Source organism: Acomys minous (genome assembly GCF_964271855.1).
Source record: "Acomys minous genome assembly, chromosome: 3".
Classification (NCBI taxonomy): Eukaryota; Metazoa; Chordata; class Mammalia; order Rodentia; family Muridae; genus Acomys; species Acomys minous.
Window position 1 is genome coordinate 7756999 of NC_140485.1, and position 15634 is coordinate 7772632.

Sequence of the window (15634 nt, forward strand, 5' to 3'; positions counted from 1 at the left end):
AGAAGAATCATTTCTATTCTAATATTAAACAAATCAAAACAGAAGTCTACAGATTACACCTGGGGAAATATTTTATTATTATTACAAGGACTAACCAATTGCATACAAATATGCACAAGTTACTAGAATTATAAACAGTACTGTGTTAGATATAATAGTGTCTTTAGTTTAAAAAGGTACCTTTGTATTCACTACTCAGACCCACAGCTGTGCTCAAAAACATATCCTCCAGAGTTAGGTTCCTTTAGAAAAAAATATAAGCCCTATTGATTTTGCTGATAATATGTCAAACCAACAAGCACACGTCTAATAATCACTAGAAACAGAAATACATTAAAGGGTTAAACATGTGAGCCATGCAGGTAGGGAGAGCTGTTCTCCTACCTTACTTGCATTAGTGGGCATGCGCTGATCCCATGCTGCCCACTGTTAGTTTTCTAGCCGCGACCTTTCGCAACTAATCATCAGATTGTCTGCCATCGAAGCAAGCTCACGGGAAAGGCATGTGGCCTAACATAGTACAGAAAAATTCTCAGGCCTTTAAAAAAAAAATCAAGAAAGGACTACTTCCCTACCTTATATGACTTCTGCAGCTGGAACTGTGTTCAGACATCCGAGACGCTAAGATAAATCATTAGATGCTCAAAATCAAGCCAGCACAGAGAACATCAGCAGCACAGTGAACATGTGTGTGTCTATGTGTATGTATCTGTGTATGCATGTGTGTGCGCATGTTTCTGTGTCTATGTGTGTATGTGTTTGTGTCTGTCTGTATGTGGATGTGTGTGTGTGTACATGTTTGGGTATGTGTATATTTGAGTCTGTGTATGGATGTATGTGTGTATGTTTGTATTTACTTGGGTATATGCATACTTGTGTGTGGGTCCACGTGTGTTCACGTGCATCTAACTTGTGTGTGAGTACATGAATCCAACTGTACTTGCTTCCTAAGTGGATCTGTAGACTTGAGTTTGGGAGTGAGGCAGACATTTTGGTAGAAGAGCTTAGTCTCTCTTTCACCTGTTTCTGTGTGTTGTGTTTCCTTGCTTCCCATGAAGTTCATTTGTAAGGATGCTTTCTGTTGTTTTGTTTATCACAGGATCATGGGATGAAGTATCAGGTGTCACTTCTGGACAAAAGTTGATGTGCCCTCACTATTGTTATTTTCCTAATCTATGGAGTTCCTAGAAGCCACATTTTGAGACTGCAATGTCACAGAGAAGTAGGGCATTGGTCCGTTTGATTTGCCAGGTAACCTGCTTTGTTGACAATGCAATGCCATGTATACTTTTGGAGAAATAAATGAGATTTTGCTGTGTTCAGCCACTGAACTTTCAGTGTTAATTTGTTACGGTACACAACTAACCTATATTGGCTAATCTAAATAATACCCTGGAAGGCCCTGCTGTGCTGGGAAGTAAACATAAACATGAGCGTTATTAGCTTCCTCTGAAGTTCTAAATATGACTAATGCAAGTTCCTACCCTGGTTGGGAAGCAATAGAGAAGTGACTTAGATTGTAATTCTAGAGCGAATGCAGGGTGTTGTAAGTCAGAGCTGGGGTACTGCGCCTTATACTTCATATCCAACTAAATTCAACAGCGAATTTACCTTCCCATATACTCGAGGCCCATTTTTAATTTCTCAGGACTGATGAACTGGTAAGCCACAGACACATGTAGCTTAGCCAATAGTCTTTTTAAAAACTGAAGCAAACTTGTTACATTTGTTAATATTGAAGGTTCAGAAGATTTTACTCAGAACTTTAATTTTCTATTTCTGAAAGGAGAAAGGTGTGTGTTCTGTGTGAGCACTCTCTTCAGTTGCCTCAGGGTGAAACAGGGAGACAGCAGCTGTCCCAGTCAGTGGGCGAGGTGTTCCTCCTCCCCTTATGGCCTCTGTAAAGGTCACTCTTGTTTTAGCACCTGGCTCTTTAGGTGTTTGATGCCCTTGCTGTAAAACAGGCTCCCCGAGGTACAATTCTTGAATACTAAAAAAATTACCAGGCAATTTTGGAAGCTACATTGGGCCTTTAAGTTGTCCATAGAGTGTCCCCTCATGTAGCCAAAAAGTAAACAGCGAACTGTGCCTGGGGGGGGGAGGGTCTTGAAAGGGTTAAGGCACATGAACAGTGTTTGCAGCTACTTCTGGGAGTGCTTTATGCACTGTAATAATCTGGCTCAAGCTGAATGGGAGTTCCGTTGTTCCCTCTGTATTATTGCCAGGTGTGGGGAGTTTACCCCTGCATTCTATATGCTTGGCAACAGGACGGCCACCTCTGTGCCTTTATCCCAGCCTCCTGGAGTAAATTTGCCTGACAGGAACAATTAGATATCAACATTATCTGAATGGGTTATCCTCACTTTTCAAGTATATGACCAAGCTCCCCCTGTATTCCTCAGCAGAGAGGAGTATATTTTCATGCAATTCACAATATATAAAGAACTATTCATGAAAAGTTCAAAATATTTACTTTCACTAGGAACTGAAGCCAAGTATTTTTAATAGAGCCAATATATGTGAATAATTTTCTAGAGAAAATATACCAGTTATTCAAAGCAGAAAAAGACAAAATATTGGAGATGTTTTGCTTTTTTTTCCGCACTCACTAGTTTACTTAATAAAATACCAAGTATTTCATAAGAAACATTTGTGTCACTTCAGAAAAGGCATTATTTCCTTTTACATGGTCAGAGTGACTTGAGATATAGTGTGTGATCCAGGCTCCGAGGCAGGTAAGCATAAACTGACACTATTTTTATATAATGCCAATAACTGTAAAAAGGAAAGAGCGTAACTGTGGAAAATGACGTGACAATGGCAGAGGACTACTTTGAGTGTTAGAGACAGTGCGCAAACAAGTGGACTCTGTGAGATAAGTTTCAGACTGGAGCTCATTCATGGAAAAATGATTAACTCTAGTGTCGTATTGGACTCATCTATAAGATTGAACTGATGACAGGGTAAACTACCGGGGATGCCAAGAGGTGCTCTTCTCTCTCCAAAACATCCATAAATTCAGAGGCCTGGGCAACTCAGGAAGAAGGCGGGAGATAAACGTGTGGAAGATGAGGCCCAAGCATGAGTGCCTGACATGCAGTAAAATCGATTTCAACCTGGGTTTGTATTTCTTGGGGTGTTTCACTGATGACTGCATGTACACCAGATGAATATATATGATGTTTAAGGACAAGCTGGGCTACAGGCACAACTTATTAAACCAATGACTTCCCCCCTTTGCTGTCAACCTGTTCCTAAGCAGATTTCCATCATTATGAAAGCACTTCGAGGCAGAAAATAAGCCCAGAGGTCCCTCTGGCTGAGTCAATTTGTTTTGCAAATGATGTAAATAAGTCCCTGGGGTTAATAAATGGCAAGGCAATGGTTAGTGCATTGATCCTTAGCTCCAAACTTGGTGTGGCTTGTTAAAATAGATCATGTACCTGTCCCTTTAAGGCACCATTTAAAAAATTTCAAGGAATATTCATGACTGATTATGGAGCATCTGACAACTCTACTTTATCTCCAGAAGGGACACACAAAAGCACAGTACTGTTTGAAAATGTCTCACTCTCTGGCATGCCTTTTCATATGCTCTGCTTTCCTACGCAGTACCCATTTGGAGTGTCTGAGCTCAGGGAATGCGTCACACACCCATCAAGTTTTCAGATTCTCGTTTATTATTATTATTGCCATGTTTATAATTAAATTTCCTAAGGAGGGGAGAGCAAGTTTAGACTGTGTGCCCATTCACCTCTTTGGAGCTTCCAGAGATCTCTAGGGATGCTCTATTAGAACATTTGCATTTGAAACGCTCATAGTAGTACATCTATGACATTGAGGTAACTTCCAGAAACCAAAAGGCTTTTACAATAGAGCTTGGAGAGAAGTGGACAGAGACAAGGCAAGGTCGCCTGTGCCAGTCTTAACTGGATGACTCTTTTGTCATACCTCTAAGGTAATTCTTTTTAGATTTATTTCTTCGTGTGTGTGTGTGTGTGTGTGTGTGTGTGTGTGTGTGTGTGTGTGTTCATGCACGCATGCGCTCACCTGTGCCCACACATAGCAAAGCATTCATATGGCCATGAGAGGACAATGCTTAGGAGTCAGTTCTCCTTCAGCCATATGGGACTCGAGGTTTGAACTACGGTCATCGGGCTCGAGGGCCAGTGCCTTCACTTTCTGAGCCATTCCCTTGGCCAACATGTTTCGGATAGAATAAGTCTTTCGACAGCTCACGGTAAAGATGCCTGAGCTGAACATCCGGCTACTAAATACAGTGGCAACCATGGACTGGACCTTTCATATTGTTAGGACAGCTGGAAACTTTCGAAGATAAATTATGGGTTAGAAAATGAGGTGCTGTGAGCACGGGTGGGTGAAGACACGTGCAAGTGCAGGTGTTCCTTTGAAACAAGTTTACTAATTTGGACCTGGGGCTTGCTGATTATGCTAGGTAGGCTAGCCAGAGAGCTTCAGGGATTTCTCTGTCTCTACCTCCCCACTGCTGGGTTAACAAGTGTGCTCTGCCATGTCTGACTTTTTACATGTGTGTTTGGGATTAAACTTGCATATTTACTCATGTGTGACTAGCACTTAATCAACTAGATCATCCCCTCGCCCCTTGATGACAACATTTTATCTACTGATAATATCTGGAGCTATTCTACACATTGGAAATACTGATTTAGAATTTAGGGGCAAGTTGTGTACTGTGTATTGTGATCATATTGTACATAAAGTAATGGAAATATTCGGTGAAATGTTTAAAATGTTAACAGTTGGCGAGTCTGGCAGGTGCACAGTCTAGTTCTCAGCTAGTCCCTCTAGTTTTTGCAACACTGAAATTAAAATGAAAAGGAGGAAAACAACTTCATGAAGCCATGGCATTTGCACTTCAAATCCGGGTTCTGCAGGCATGCCTTCTTTGTCAGTCCTGGTTCTGTTTTCCACATTTGTTGACATGGTACCTACAATTGCCTGCTAACATGCTTTTAAACCCAGCTGTAAAATGTGCTTACAGTAATGTCAGAGGTACAATAAAAAAGATTGAAAGTAGGTAGGCGCATGAAAATACATTTTTCAACTCGTAAATGAAAGCCAGAGAGCAGGGCATGCAGAGTTTTTAAGCAGACATAAGCATGCAGCCGTTTTCATCATGTACAAAAATATCTTATATTTTCCCCAACATATAACCAAAAAGTGAACAGCAGACATTTGGCTGTCAGGAAGGTATTGCTGTACACTATGTGCAGCAGTGCAGACAGATAGCAAGGAAAATAAGTGATGCTTCTCAAATGTACTATCTAAAAGTAAGGCTGGTTCAGAGCTGGGTGTTTAATATACTCACCTAGTTATCTTCACTTTCCCAGTAACAGTGATGGCAACTGTCAGTGTAATTATCTTTCAAGGACTGACCTGGGTCTAAGAAATATTCTTCTAGTGTGTCACACACTGTTGATATTAAACTGGTGACATGAGAAGCCATCTGGAAAAAATCTGGGCATAAGGAAGTTTAGGGGATCTAATCCAAGCTGGGTTTTGGCTGATTTACTTCAGCTCACTCAAATCTCATTTAATAATGTGAAATAACACACATGGAAAGAGGAAAGAAAAATGCTGTCCTTTGTTCCCGTGTTGATTAAACGGAATCATGTGCATGGAGAACGGCTTAAGGATCCCCTTGTGCTCGCCCTGTTTGCACTGATCATTTTGTTTTTGGTGCTAGTAAGACAGACAGAGTGCTCTGTTTCTGCTTTCACATTCCTCTTAGAAACGTTTTAAGAGGCATGCATTTCCAAAACACTAGGAAGATATACAATAAAATCAAATATATATTTTCAGCAGCCCCTATCATACTCTGCTAAATTGTTTGTCCTTATGATAACTTATAGTTTTCTTTTAAAATTAAAAAAAAATCTTTAGCTCTCTAGTAAGATGATATACAGTCCTTAGCAGTTTTAACATCAAAACAGTTTATAACCCCCTTTTAAGAACATGTACTACATATTCTTTGACATTTTGCTTAATGCTTACAAAACTCAAATGAAACATGAAGACAGGTATTTAGAGAAAAGCTTTCTAAGGCCATCAAGTATGGCAAAAAGAGTTAGACAAATCAGGAGGGTGGTCCTGTGACCGGCTAGGGACAAGCTAGGAAAAATGCATAATGTCTTGGAAAAAAAATGTCTTCCACAGTAGGAAACTTTGGATAGGAAAGAGACCAAGAAAGTGAGAGGGAGGTTGCTCAGTAAACAAATGCCTTTCATTTTTCTCCCTGGGATTGACAAGGTAGCAAGACAACAGTGGGACATCTAAGGTTATTAAACCATCCAAGCCCATTCTTTCCAAAAGCATCTCCATGCCCTTACCCACAAACAGGCAGGTACACAGACTCACGCATGCGCAGACAGACAAGGCAGTTCCAATGTGCCTAGCAGTCACATGTTGCAATAAAGATAAGCCGTTGGGAGCTGAGAGATGGCTCAGTGGATCCAAGCATGAGGTGCAAAGTTAAGGTCTCCAGAAACCCCATAAAAACCAAGCAAGCGTGACTGCCATCTGGAATTTCAGCACTCTAAGGGCAGACAAGGAATCCCTGTGGCAAACCAGATAGCTAGACAGCTATACCAGCACATTAGCTCACACTGGGTTCAGAAACAGACAGCTTCAATAAATGGAGTAGAGATTAATCAAGGAAGATAGAAGACATCAACTTTAGGCCTCCACATGCACACACATGCACGCTGCACTATGTACATGTGCACCCCCGACACACACGAGGGAACACCTAGCTGCACTTGCATAAACAAGACGCTCAAACAAAACAACTAAACAAAAAACCAAACAACAAAAAAAGTTAAGCTGTTGATTCTTTTTCATCTGATTCTCATACCTTGCCATATGAGAAACATGTCTCATATTATGAATAACTTATATATGTTTTCGCCAAACTTGACATAAAAATGTGATGTTCTTTGTGTTTTCTGTCACTCATTCAATAGCTCACCCAAACGCATATAAAGCCTGAAAGAAAGAAAGAAAGGAAGAAAGAAAGACCTTTCCCCAAATTTAGCTGATCTTTATTATCTTATTAAATAGTTCACAGTTCCAAGATCTGATGTTGATCTATGCCAAAGAGGAAATTTCCTTCAAAAACATAGATACAACACTGATTTGACATCTGTCTTACCACCAAGCTATCTTTAAAGCATCAGGGCTGTAGTAACACCTGTCTAAGTCATCTCAACAAACAAAGTCATCAGAAAAGTTACTGCTGCCTGAAACATTTAGAACTCACGCTTAGAAAATACAGTAATGATCTCCAACAGCCCTGTAACATGCACAATACCTACCAAAAAGAATTTCCTTTTGACATGTGTCTACAATGTGATATTTTAGAATCTCAATGCTTGGATCTAGTTAAAGAACATTAAGAGACCTGGAAAGCTTATGTGCTCCTAATCATTGCTGCTGGCTAGAAATGTGGTGGAAAATGGTCCTTTTTTCATAGTCATTAACTCTGCATTCACACATGGGTTTCATTTTCCCCATCTCAGACTTCTACGAAGGCTCCTGACTCAAAAAGGGGTCAGGATCTCAGCTGATGGCTGTCAAGGTCTCTTGCAGTTGTATCAAGAGAGACTGCGCTAGAAGCACACCAGAAACTGTAGGCCATGGGGCATGTGTCGTAGAGAACTGTAAAAATGTAACTGTAAATTCTTTGTAGGTTGACTGCCTATACTTCAAATACCATTTCTATGTTTATAATTTCATTAGGACCATCTTGTCTCCAGTGGTAAGAGAAAGGCAGACTCCAGAAACAAACCAAGCTCGATTTTATGCTGAGTCAACACACAGCAGCAGAGAACCGTATGCCAGGAAACGTACACACATCACTGTTGGGACCTGCTAAACAGTTGTCTCTTGTTCCACATGGGGTGTCCAACAGTGATGCCACAGCAGTTTGGAGAAAGCAGCGGAGTGCTCTGTTCTGATTTTAATTCCCCAGGCATCGCTCGGGCTCACAAGGCTATAGATAAAGGGCTTCCATCACTGCTCAGCTTATCTAGTGAAGCCTTACTGGTAAATAGCTGAGCATAAAAATAACCAAAGCCACAGTGCTGTTGTCTAAAAATTCCAGCCAAGCCCCCTTGCATTTCACCTCTTTAATTCAGTGTTTCATTTTTTAAAAAATGCTTTATTTTCGCTAACAATAAAGATGACACCCTACTAAGGACAGATAAAGTACAAAAATGATGTCAGCTGACATGGAAAGCTCAGCATTTAATTTAGTCTTCAGCTACCGAGTAAAACTGGGGCTCTCTGAACGCAGTCAAAGCAAAGAGGCAAAATGTGAGACTCAGCTCTGAAGTGGGAGACAGTGATAACCTCACTACAGACTGTCAGCAGAATTCCAAAGCTGAGCATATCCACGGACCCTGGAGGAGAGCCCGGTCTCTTTATCTTGCTGGTTCACTTTGCATATGCTGTTGGGAAGTGGCAAGGCTGACTGCATAATTCATGCCCATTGCAGTCAAAAGCATAATGAGAGTACATCCAATTTGCCAACACTTTGAAGAAGAAGGGTGTTCAGACAATAGCAGTCACGGTGCTATAAATGGACCCTGATGAGGGCAGGAAGTCGGCCTTCTCTTAAGTCACTCGCTGGCTCCATGTTGGGAAGTCTGACCTCTGCTGTTCTCTGACTGTGCTGAAAGCATTAGCATCTTCAACACTGCATCCTCTCAAGATGCTTAAAATATCCCCTGCTTTTTGGCATGTAATTTAAGCAAGAAATGCTTGTAGCCCTTTAGATCAGGCCATCTGGGAGGAAGGTGGCTTTCATCATCTGGTTAGTCCTTGCCCTTTGCCCAACCCATTGGCCTTCTCTCTAAGATGTAAACCAGACTCATGTGTGGCAAAATTATGTGTTCAAGATTGAAAAAAAAAAGATGTGTTTAGAGAGAGCATGACCAGATTTGACTAATTTTTGGGTCATGCTTTAATGATCAGGAGAACCGATTCAGGCACATCTGTTCCTTGAAGATGAATGATCAATTCAGTTTTATTCAGTGTACAAGAATCTTTTAAATCTTAGAAAGAAATGTTTAGTTTCTTTCCTTATTTTTTTTCATATGAAAGATGGAGTGAAGGTGGGGACAGTTACAGAACTAACACAAGCTTCTTCAGCAGCTAACACGTGGAACTAGACTGAAAGTTGGGTTTCCTGTGACTCCATCTTCACATTTTGTGGACTGTCTACCAGCACAAACAAGTAAGGAAACCAGAGACAAGATGGAATGAAAAGGCTTTTTTCCTTAAATTTTGTTTTTATTTGTGTGTGTGCACATGTGTGTGCATGTGCAAATGTGCACGTGCAAATATATAGGTGTAGGCCAGAAAAGAACATCAGATTCTCTGGAGCTGGAATTATAGGCAGTTGTGAGCAGCCTAACATGAATAGTGGGACCCCACCTTGCATCCTATGGCAGAGCAGCCAATGTTCTTAGCTGGTACTCCACCTAAGCACTGCCCCTCACTCGACATCTTTTTAACATCAAAGAGTTCTACATACTAATTTAATTTTTTGCAACCAATATCTCAGTATTTGATGCAGAAAGTAACTTGCATTATACCCATTGTGTTTTGATTGTGATTAGTTAAATAAAACCTTAAAGTGTAGGGAGAAAAAAATTATTGTAAACCTATAAACAATAGGCCAGGACTCAACTGAAGTAAGCTAAGATTTATGGATTAAAACATCAGTTTACTGGGAATACAACTAACACATGGAGGTTTGATGCAATGTTTAAATGTTTTCTGGAAATTGTCCCCAAACTTATACTTTTGGATGTACAGATGCTGTGAAAATAGAATAAGAATGAAGAAGAAGAAGAAGAAGAAGAAGAAGAAGAAGAAGAAGAAGAAGAAGAAGAAGAAGAAGAAGAAGAAGAAGAAGGAGAAGAAGAAAGAGGAGGAGGAGGAGGAACAAAAACAATACCTTGATTAAAATAGTAGTCAGCATCAGTCTTAATTACCCTGTGAGCACATATAGGCGATGCCACCCAACATGGTGCTTATCAACAATGGAATAGGGACCAGTAATGTAGCCCTGTGCCATGAAACCAGTCATTTATTTGCCAAAGATTAAAAGGGAAAGTTGAGCTCTTTATCTCTAGTTTCTGCAAGAATTGGTAGAAGCTCTCCCTTTATAGAGTGGTGAGAATGTGGGGCATAAGGGAGGATGCGAAACAAGTGAAAATCTGCTTTGATCTTAAATAATGTTAGAGCTTCAACATTTAAACTAAAAAGAAACATTACATCTATTTTATTCAATTAGCTTTGGTTTTATGCACTAAAAGTTCTTGGGTTTAGATGTCTTGAAGTCTGGCTCTTTGATCTTTTTATCTTAGTTATTTTAATCACATAGGATTGAATGGTGATTGCATGACCGGCTTAGTCAGAACTTCTAATGGTACTCAGTATACAGTAGGCATGTATTAAGTGTCTGACTTTAAACCCATGCTAATGAAAAGTGCTCTCCTAGGGGGTCGCTGAAAGGACTGGGAAGAAGAAGAGTGCTGTGTGGCAGAGCCTCAGGTGTAATGAGCAATCTGCAGCAAAATGTTCACTGGCGGCATCTACTGGAACTCACTATGACAAAGTCTAAAACAAGACGCCTGGTGACCAAGGCTTGCTCTTACATCTGAATCTTATCTCATAGGTGGTCTTAACTAGGGCTGATGCCCACTTAATACTTTTACTCATGGCTTTTACCAAATAGAGGCAATATTTTTCCCCACATGTAACAGAGTCAGCCTGAAAATTCGTTATATCAAGAGAAAACTGTACTCCTAGCAGCGTAGCACACTGAATAGTCTAGGGATTCGGGGATTTGAAATGATCAAACAAAACTGTTATTTTTGATAGTCAATTAAACTAGCTTTTTTTTACATTAAAAAAAGAAATCTGCTGATCTCTTTATCTCAAATAAATGATGTAAAAATGTTGGCAGCATTTTTATTATAGGAAAGAATTTCATACTCCTATGCTTGCTAGAAAGATGGGAGCTTACTATGTTAACCAAAACTTCTTGAGTTTAGTCCACTGGACAGAGAAATAGAACTTTCTGGATTCTGGGGAGACCTTGGAAGATCTGGGGAAAGAAAGTAAGCAAAAGACAAAATACAACTAACTCAGTGGAATGAGCTTGTCATGTATTTCCATGAAGGCAAAAGTATTCCCTTTAGTGTTTGGGTGAGGAGAACTGTAGCCCTTTGGCAAGTGTGTTAGAGGCACTTGTCTGTAGGCCACCATGAAGCAAAAATAGGAATGTTCTATGGTTTCAGAGCAGAAGAGAATCTGCCAGGGTGGCAGAGGCCACACACTCAAAGTTAGACAGCTGAAACAGAGTCCAGGGAGAGCACAGTTGGATAATCTGAATGAAAGGATCTACTAATGGTGCTGGTGCTGGTGCTGGTGCTGGTGGTGCTGCTACTGCTGCTGGTGGTGGTGGTGCTGCTGGTGGTGCTGGTGGTGGTGGTGCTGGTGGTGGTGGTGGTGGTGCTGCTGCTGCTGCTGGTGGTGCTGCTGCTGGTGGTGGTGGTGCTGCTGCTGCTGCTGAGGCTGGTGGTGGTGGTGGTGCTGGTGGTGGTGGTGCTGCTGCTGCTGCTGAGGCTGGTGGTGGTGGTGGTGGTGGTGCTGGTGGTGGTGGTGGTACTGGTGGTGGTGGTACTTGTGGTGGTGGTGGTGCTGCTGCTGCTGGGGCTGGTGGTGGTGGTGGTGGTGGTGCTCTTACTGGTGATATTGGTGAAGTGCTCACAAGCCATCTAAAGCTACCATGCCTGCGCAGCTCAAGCTGGTCATTCTGGCTTTGCCTGGCTTTGATGAGCTTCCTTGAATATAATGCTGACTGTATGGATGGTGATTGTGCAGCATATTTAAGTATCAGTTATAAATTGTAATGCTTATAACAGTCATATGTTAAGTGAATGCTAGCTTAAACTCATTCCCATAAATGTGCTTTCTGCTTAGTTACTCACAGGAAGAAGAAGATGGTGGCTCCCACACAGAACAGTTTGGGGCGGATAGACAAACAAGATGCAGAGAAATATCCGACAACGCTAGTCTACTAAGGCTCAAAACAAATTCAAACAAGCTCCGAGACCAGGAAATTCTCTAACAGTTACACCAAATTAAGTCCAATTCCCCTTTTCAGGGCCTCCACATTCCATGCTAAGCTCAGAAAGATAAAATCTGGAATGACTTTCCGGTGTCCTCTGTGGAAAACATGGTTGACAATAATGTTGGCCGAACTTTCTATTGACTGTTTTGCTCAGTTATAGACTATCTGACTTTAGAGGCTGCTCAGCTTGTAGTAACCCTGTGGTTTTCAAGCCTGGTTTAGAGAGGACCTAACAGCCAGTGGCAAGCTTCTATTAACAATCTGGAAGGGGAAGTTAAGTGATCACATTCAGAATCTGGGTGTGGTGGCATATGCCTATAATCTATGCCCAGGAAATAGAAGCAAGAGAGTCTTCCCAGATTCTGAGCCTGCCAGTCTGAAATAGTAAGGGCCAGGCCAACTAAAACTGCATGTAAAGCTTCTGTGTAAAAGAAAAAAAAGGGGGACTGTTGGTGGCATTCTGGTGTTTTTTTCTCCTTTTGTGATTGTTGTTTCTTTGCAGTTTTTTAGACCTAGCGAAAAGTGTCCATTTCAATATTTTTTTGTTACTTAATAGAATAAAATCTAAAATACTACCACCTAATCAAAGAATTAAAGAGATGAAGTCCTAATTTGTGTCCTACAGACAGTTCCCAAGTTGCCATGTTGCAACTTTTAATCATTCCAATCTAAATAGCATGGAACAGATAAGCATTTGGGGCCATCGGACCATAAAGTTCGAATTTTTTGTTTGTTTCCCTGGGCTAGAAACATGCGTTTTGATGGTGTGTGACTCTGGTGTGTGACTCTGGGCAGCACCTCTGAGCCGTAGTTCCCACTCGGCCACATGAAAGCCACATGAAGGCCACATGAAGGCCAGGGAGAAACCTGATACTCTAGTGTCTTGAATGGCAAAAGTCTGATGCGAGGAAAACTAACTGAGCTAACTGCAATTTCAACTTCGGACTGGACACATTAGTATGCAACTGTATTAAAAATAGAGTTGTGCCTATATTTTGGAGCACTGGGAAAATTTTTATCAAACATAATTGCATCTAATAAGAGTAAATTTAGTTATTTGAAGGAATATCTAAATGTGCATACTTAGAGTACTCTGCCAACATGATTCTTTTAATGGAAAAATGTTGCAATGATGAACCAGTGTCTGTTATTTACATGCCAGTTACAGACCCCTCTTTGCCTATGATTGTGTAACTGACCAGTCATGTCTGTCTGGCTGCTCCCTATGCCCAATCATCGGTCCTGACTGTCATGTTGACACAACTGTGAGATGCTGAAACTCATAGCAAGAGCCCCAAATGGAAATTAAGCAGGAGACTGGCTTTACAGGCAAATCCTTCTCTCTCCCTAACATGTCAGCTTGAGTGTGGTCTGAATTCAAGTTCATCATCCATGAAAAGACACGAATTGGAATGAAGTAAGGGTCCACCTCCAAGAGGCAGACTCTCCCTTCCAAGCATTTATACCACATTGGTTCTTAACAAGAAAACCAAAATCAGATGGGGAGCAGAAATAGACAATGATTCTTTTGGGCAATGTAATCCAAATGCTTTCCTTATGGACAAGCAGAATAAATAGTAAACATAGTTTTGCTGTATTTCCCTTGACTAGAAGCATGAGTTTTGATGTTTCACGATACTGGACAGCCAAGTTATGAAGGAGGATTCAAGTAAGTTTCTTCCAAAATTGTTGTCATGGACAAACTCCATCTCCATAAGGAATACATGATGTTTAACCAAAAATGATTTAGAAAGTAGCAGATTGCTGGTTACCAGCGACTGGGTACCTTGAAAACCCAGTGGTTATTTTGTCTCTCAGTAAATAGCCTCAACATAAGAAAAGTTATGGGAAGATAACCGAAACGTCTTAATATAAATCATGTGGTCATCATTCTTTAAGAAAACACGGTGTGTCCCAAATCCGTCATTTATATTGGTGTAAGCGGTATTCTGGAAGCACATATCATGAGTGAGGGAGCCTCTAGCACAGCTCGGTAGTCTGAGAGGCTGCGAGGTCTAATCCCCAAATAGATTAAACTAGACAGATGGCTGAAACTGTTTACAGTGTTCCCGGGCATGGCTGATTTTGCGACATGTCTCAAAGAGAACACAGATGCATATGACCCATTTTCATTTCCCATCTCTAAGAATCTCTGCTTCACTGAAGCCAGACGTGACTCAGAAGCAGGTCTGAGGAAGTTGAGGATACATGTGTTCCAAAGAGCTGGGTTTAGGGTACCAGGGAGATACAGATCAGAGGAATGACTCCTAGGTCAACTCCCTCCAAATGAAATAAACACAAACCTCGTGGAAGATGAGGCCAGGCTATTCACATTACACACTTACAATCACAGTCAATTTACAGTTATTTCTAATGTCAAATTTTCCTGATAAGTGGGATAAGCTCAGAAGTATAAACTTTAAAACTCATTGTTCTAATTGCCAGCCCTTGCCTGTTCCCCTAGATTTCAGTCATCTTTCAAAGATGAATAAAGGACAGGAACCATCCATAACACAGTATAATCAAGAGTTACAGTATGTATGTTTTATACTTTTTTGGAAAATACTACATAATGATGAAAATATGGCCCAAAATTGTGTTTAATTTTACTGCTAAAGTTCTATAGCCATGTTTTTAAACAAGAAACAAAGATGAAAATACCTAGTCAAAGGACACTCTATAAACAAGAATTAATCTAATCATATTTCTGTTACACAAAGAGGCAGGAACTGATAACCTCACCATTGCTCTGTTCTGGAATGACAGTCAGAGGAGAGCAGATTGCCATTAAAATATGGCCCCAGTGGTTTACATGACAAGCTCACCTACAGGCTCAGGTACTTGGACACTTGGTCCCCAGTTGGTGCTGTTTGGGGAGATTTAGGAGAGCAGCCTTGTTGGAGGAAGTATGTCACAGGAGGTGGGATTTGAGAATTTAAAGGCTTTCTGCCATTTCAAGTTTGCTCTTTCTGCCTTCTGCTTGCAGGTCAAGATGCGAGCTTTCAGCTTCCTGCTCTAACTTCCATGCTGCCTGCAGCCATGCTGTCCCTGTCATTATGGACTCTCTATCTCTGGAACTATAAGCTTTGGTCATAATGTTTTATCATAGCAACATAGATTTTTAATTCAGAGGTTGAGGTTGACTCTTGGCCTGTGAACTTTCCCTTTCTCACAGTTCTTCCTCCACTCACCTGTGGACTCTCAACCACCCCCTTTCCTCACCCATCCATGTATTCAGAATATTCTTTCATGTTCTATTATTAGTGGCTTCCTATAACCTAGTGGTATAGAGTCAAGAATAATTTAAATTCCACTCGCCTAAGCACAGCTTCTGCATTTTAGCAGCAATGCTGCAAAAAAAACCAAGGATTTCTCTCCCTGGAAGATCTGCGTGGCTGAAATGAATAAAAGATAAGGAGGTTGTGAACATAGGATGTAGGTTCACAG

At 40.9% G+C, this 15634-nt stretch overlaps 1 protein-coding gene and 1 long non-coding RNA gene across 6 annotated transcripts in view; one reads left to right on the forward strand and one right to left on the reverse strand.

Annotated features, from left to right (window-relative positions):
- MACROD2 (mono-ADP ribosylhydrolase 2) overlaps positions 1 to 15634 on the reverse strand; it is a 1913815-nt gene that overhangs the window by 448743 nt on the left and 1449438 nt on the right. The window lies entirely within an intron of this gene.
- On the forward strand, positions 3782 to 12750 carry LOC311594006. Its single transcript, XR_014777899.1, has 3 exons — positions 3782 to 3958; positions 9145 to 9277; positions 12037 to 12750. It is a non-coding gene; the product is annotated as an uncharacterized lncRNA (long non-coding RNA).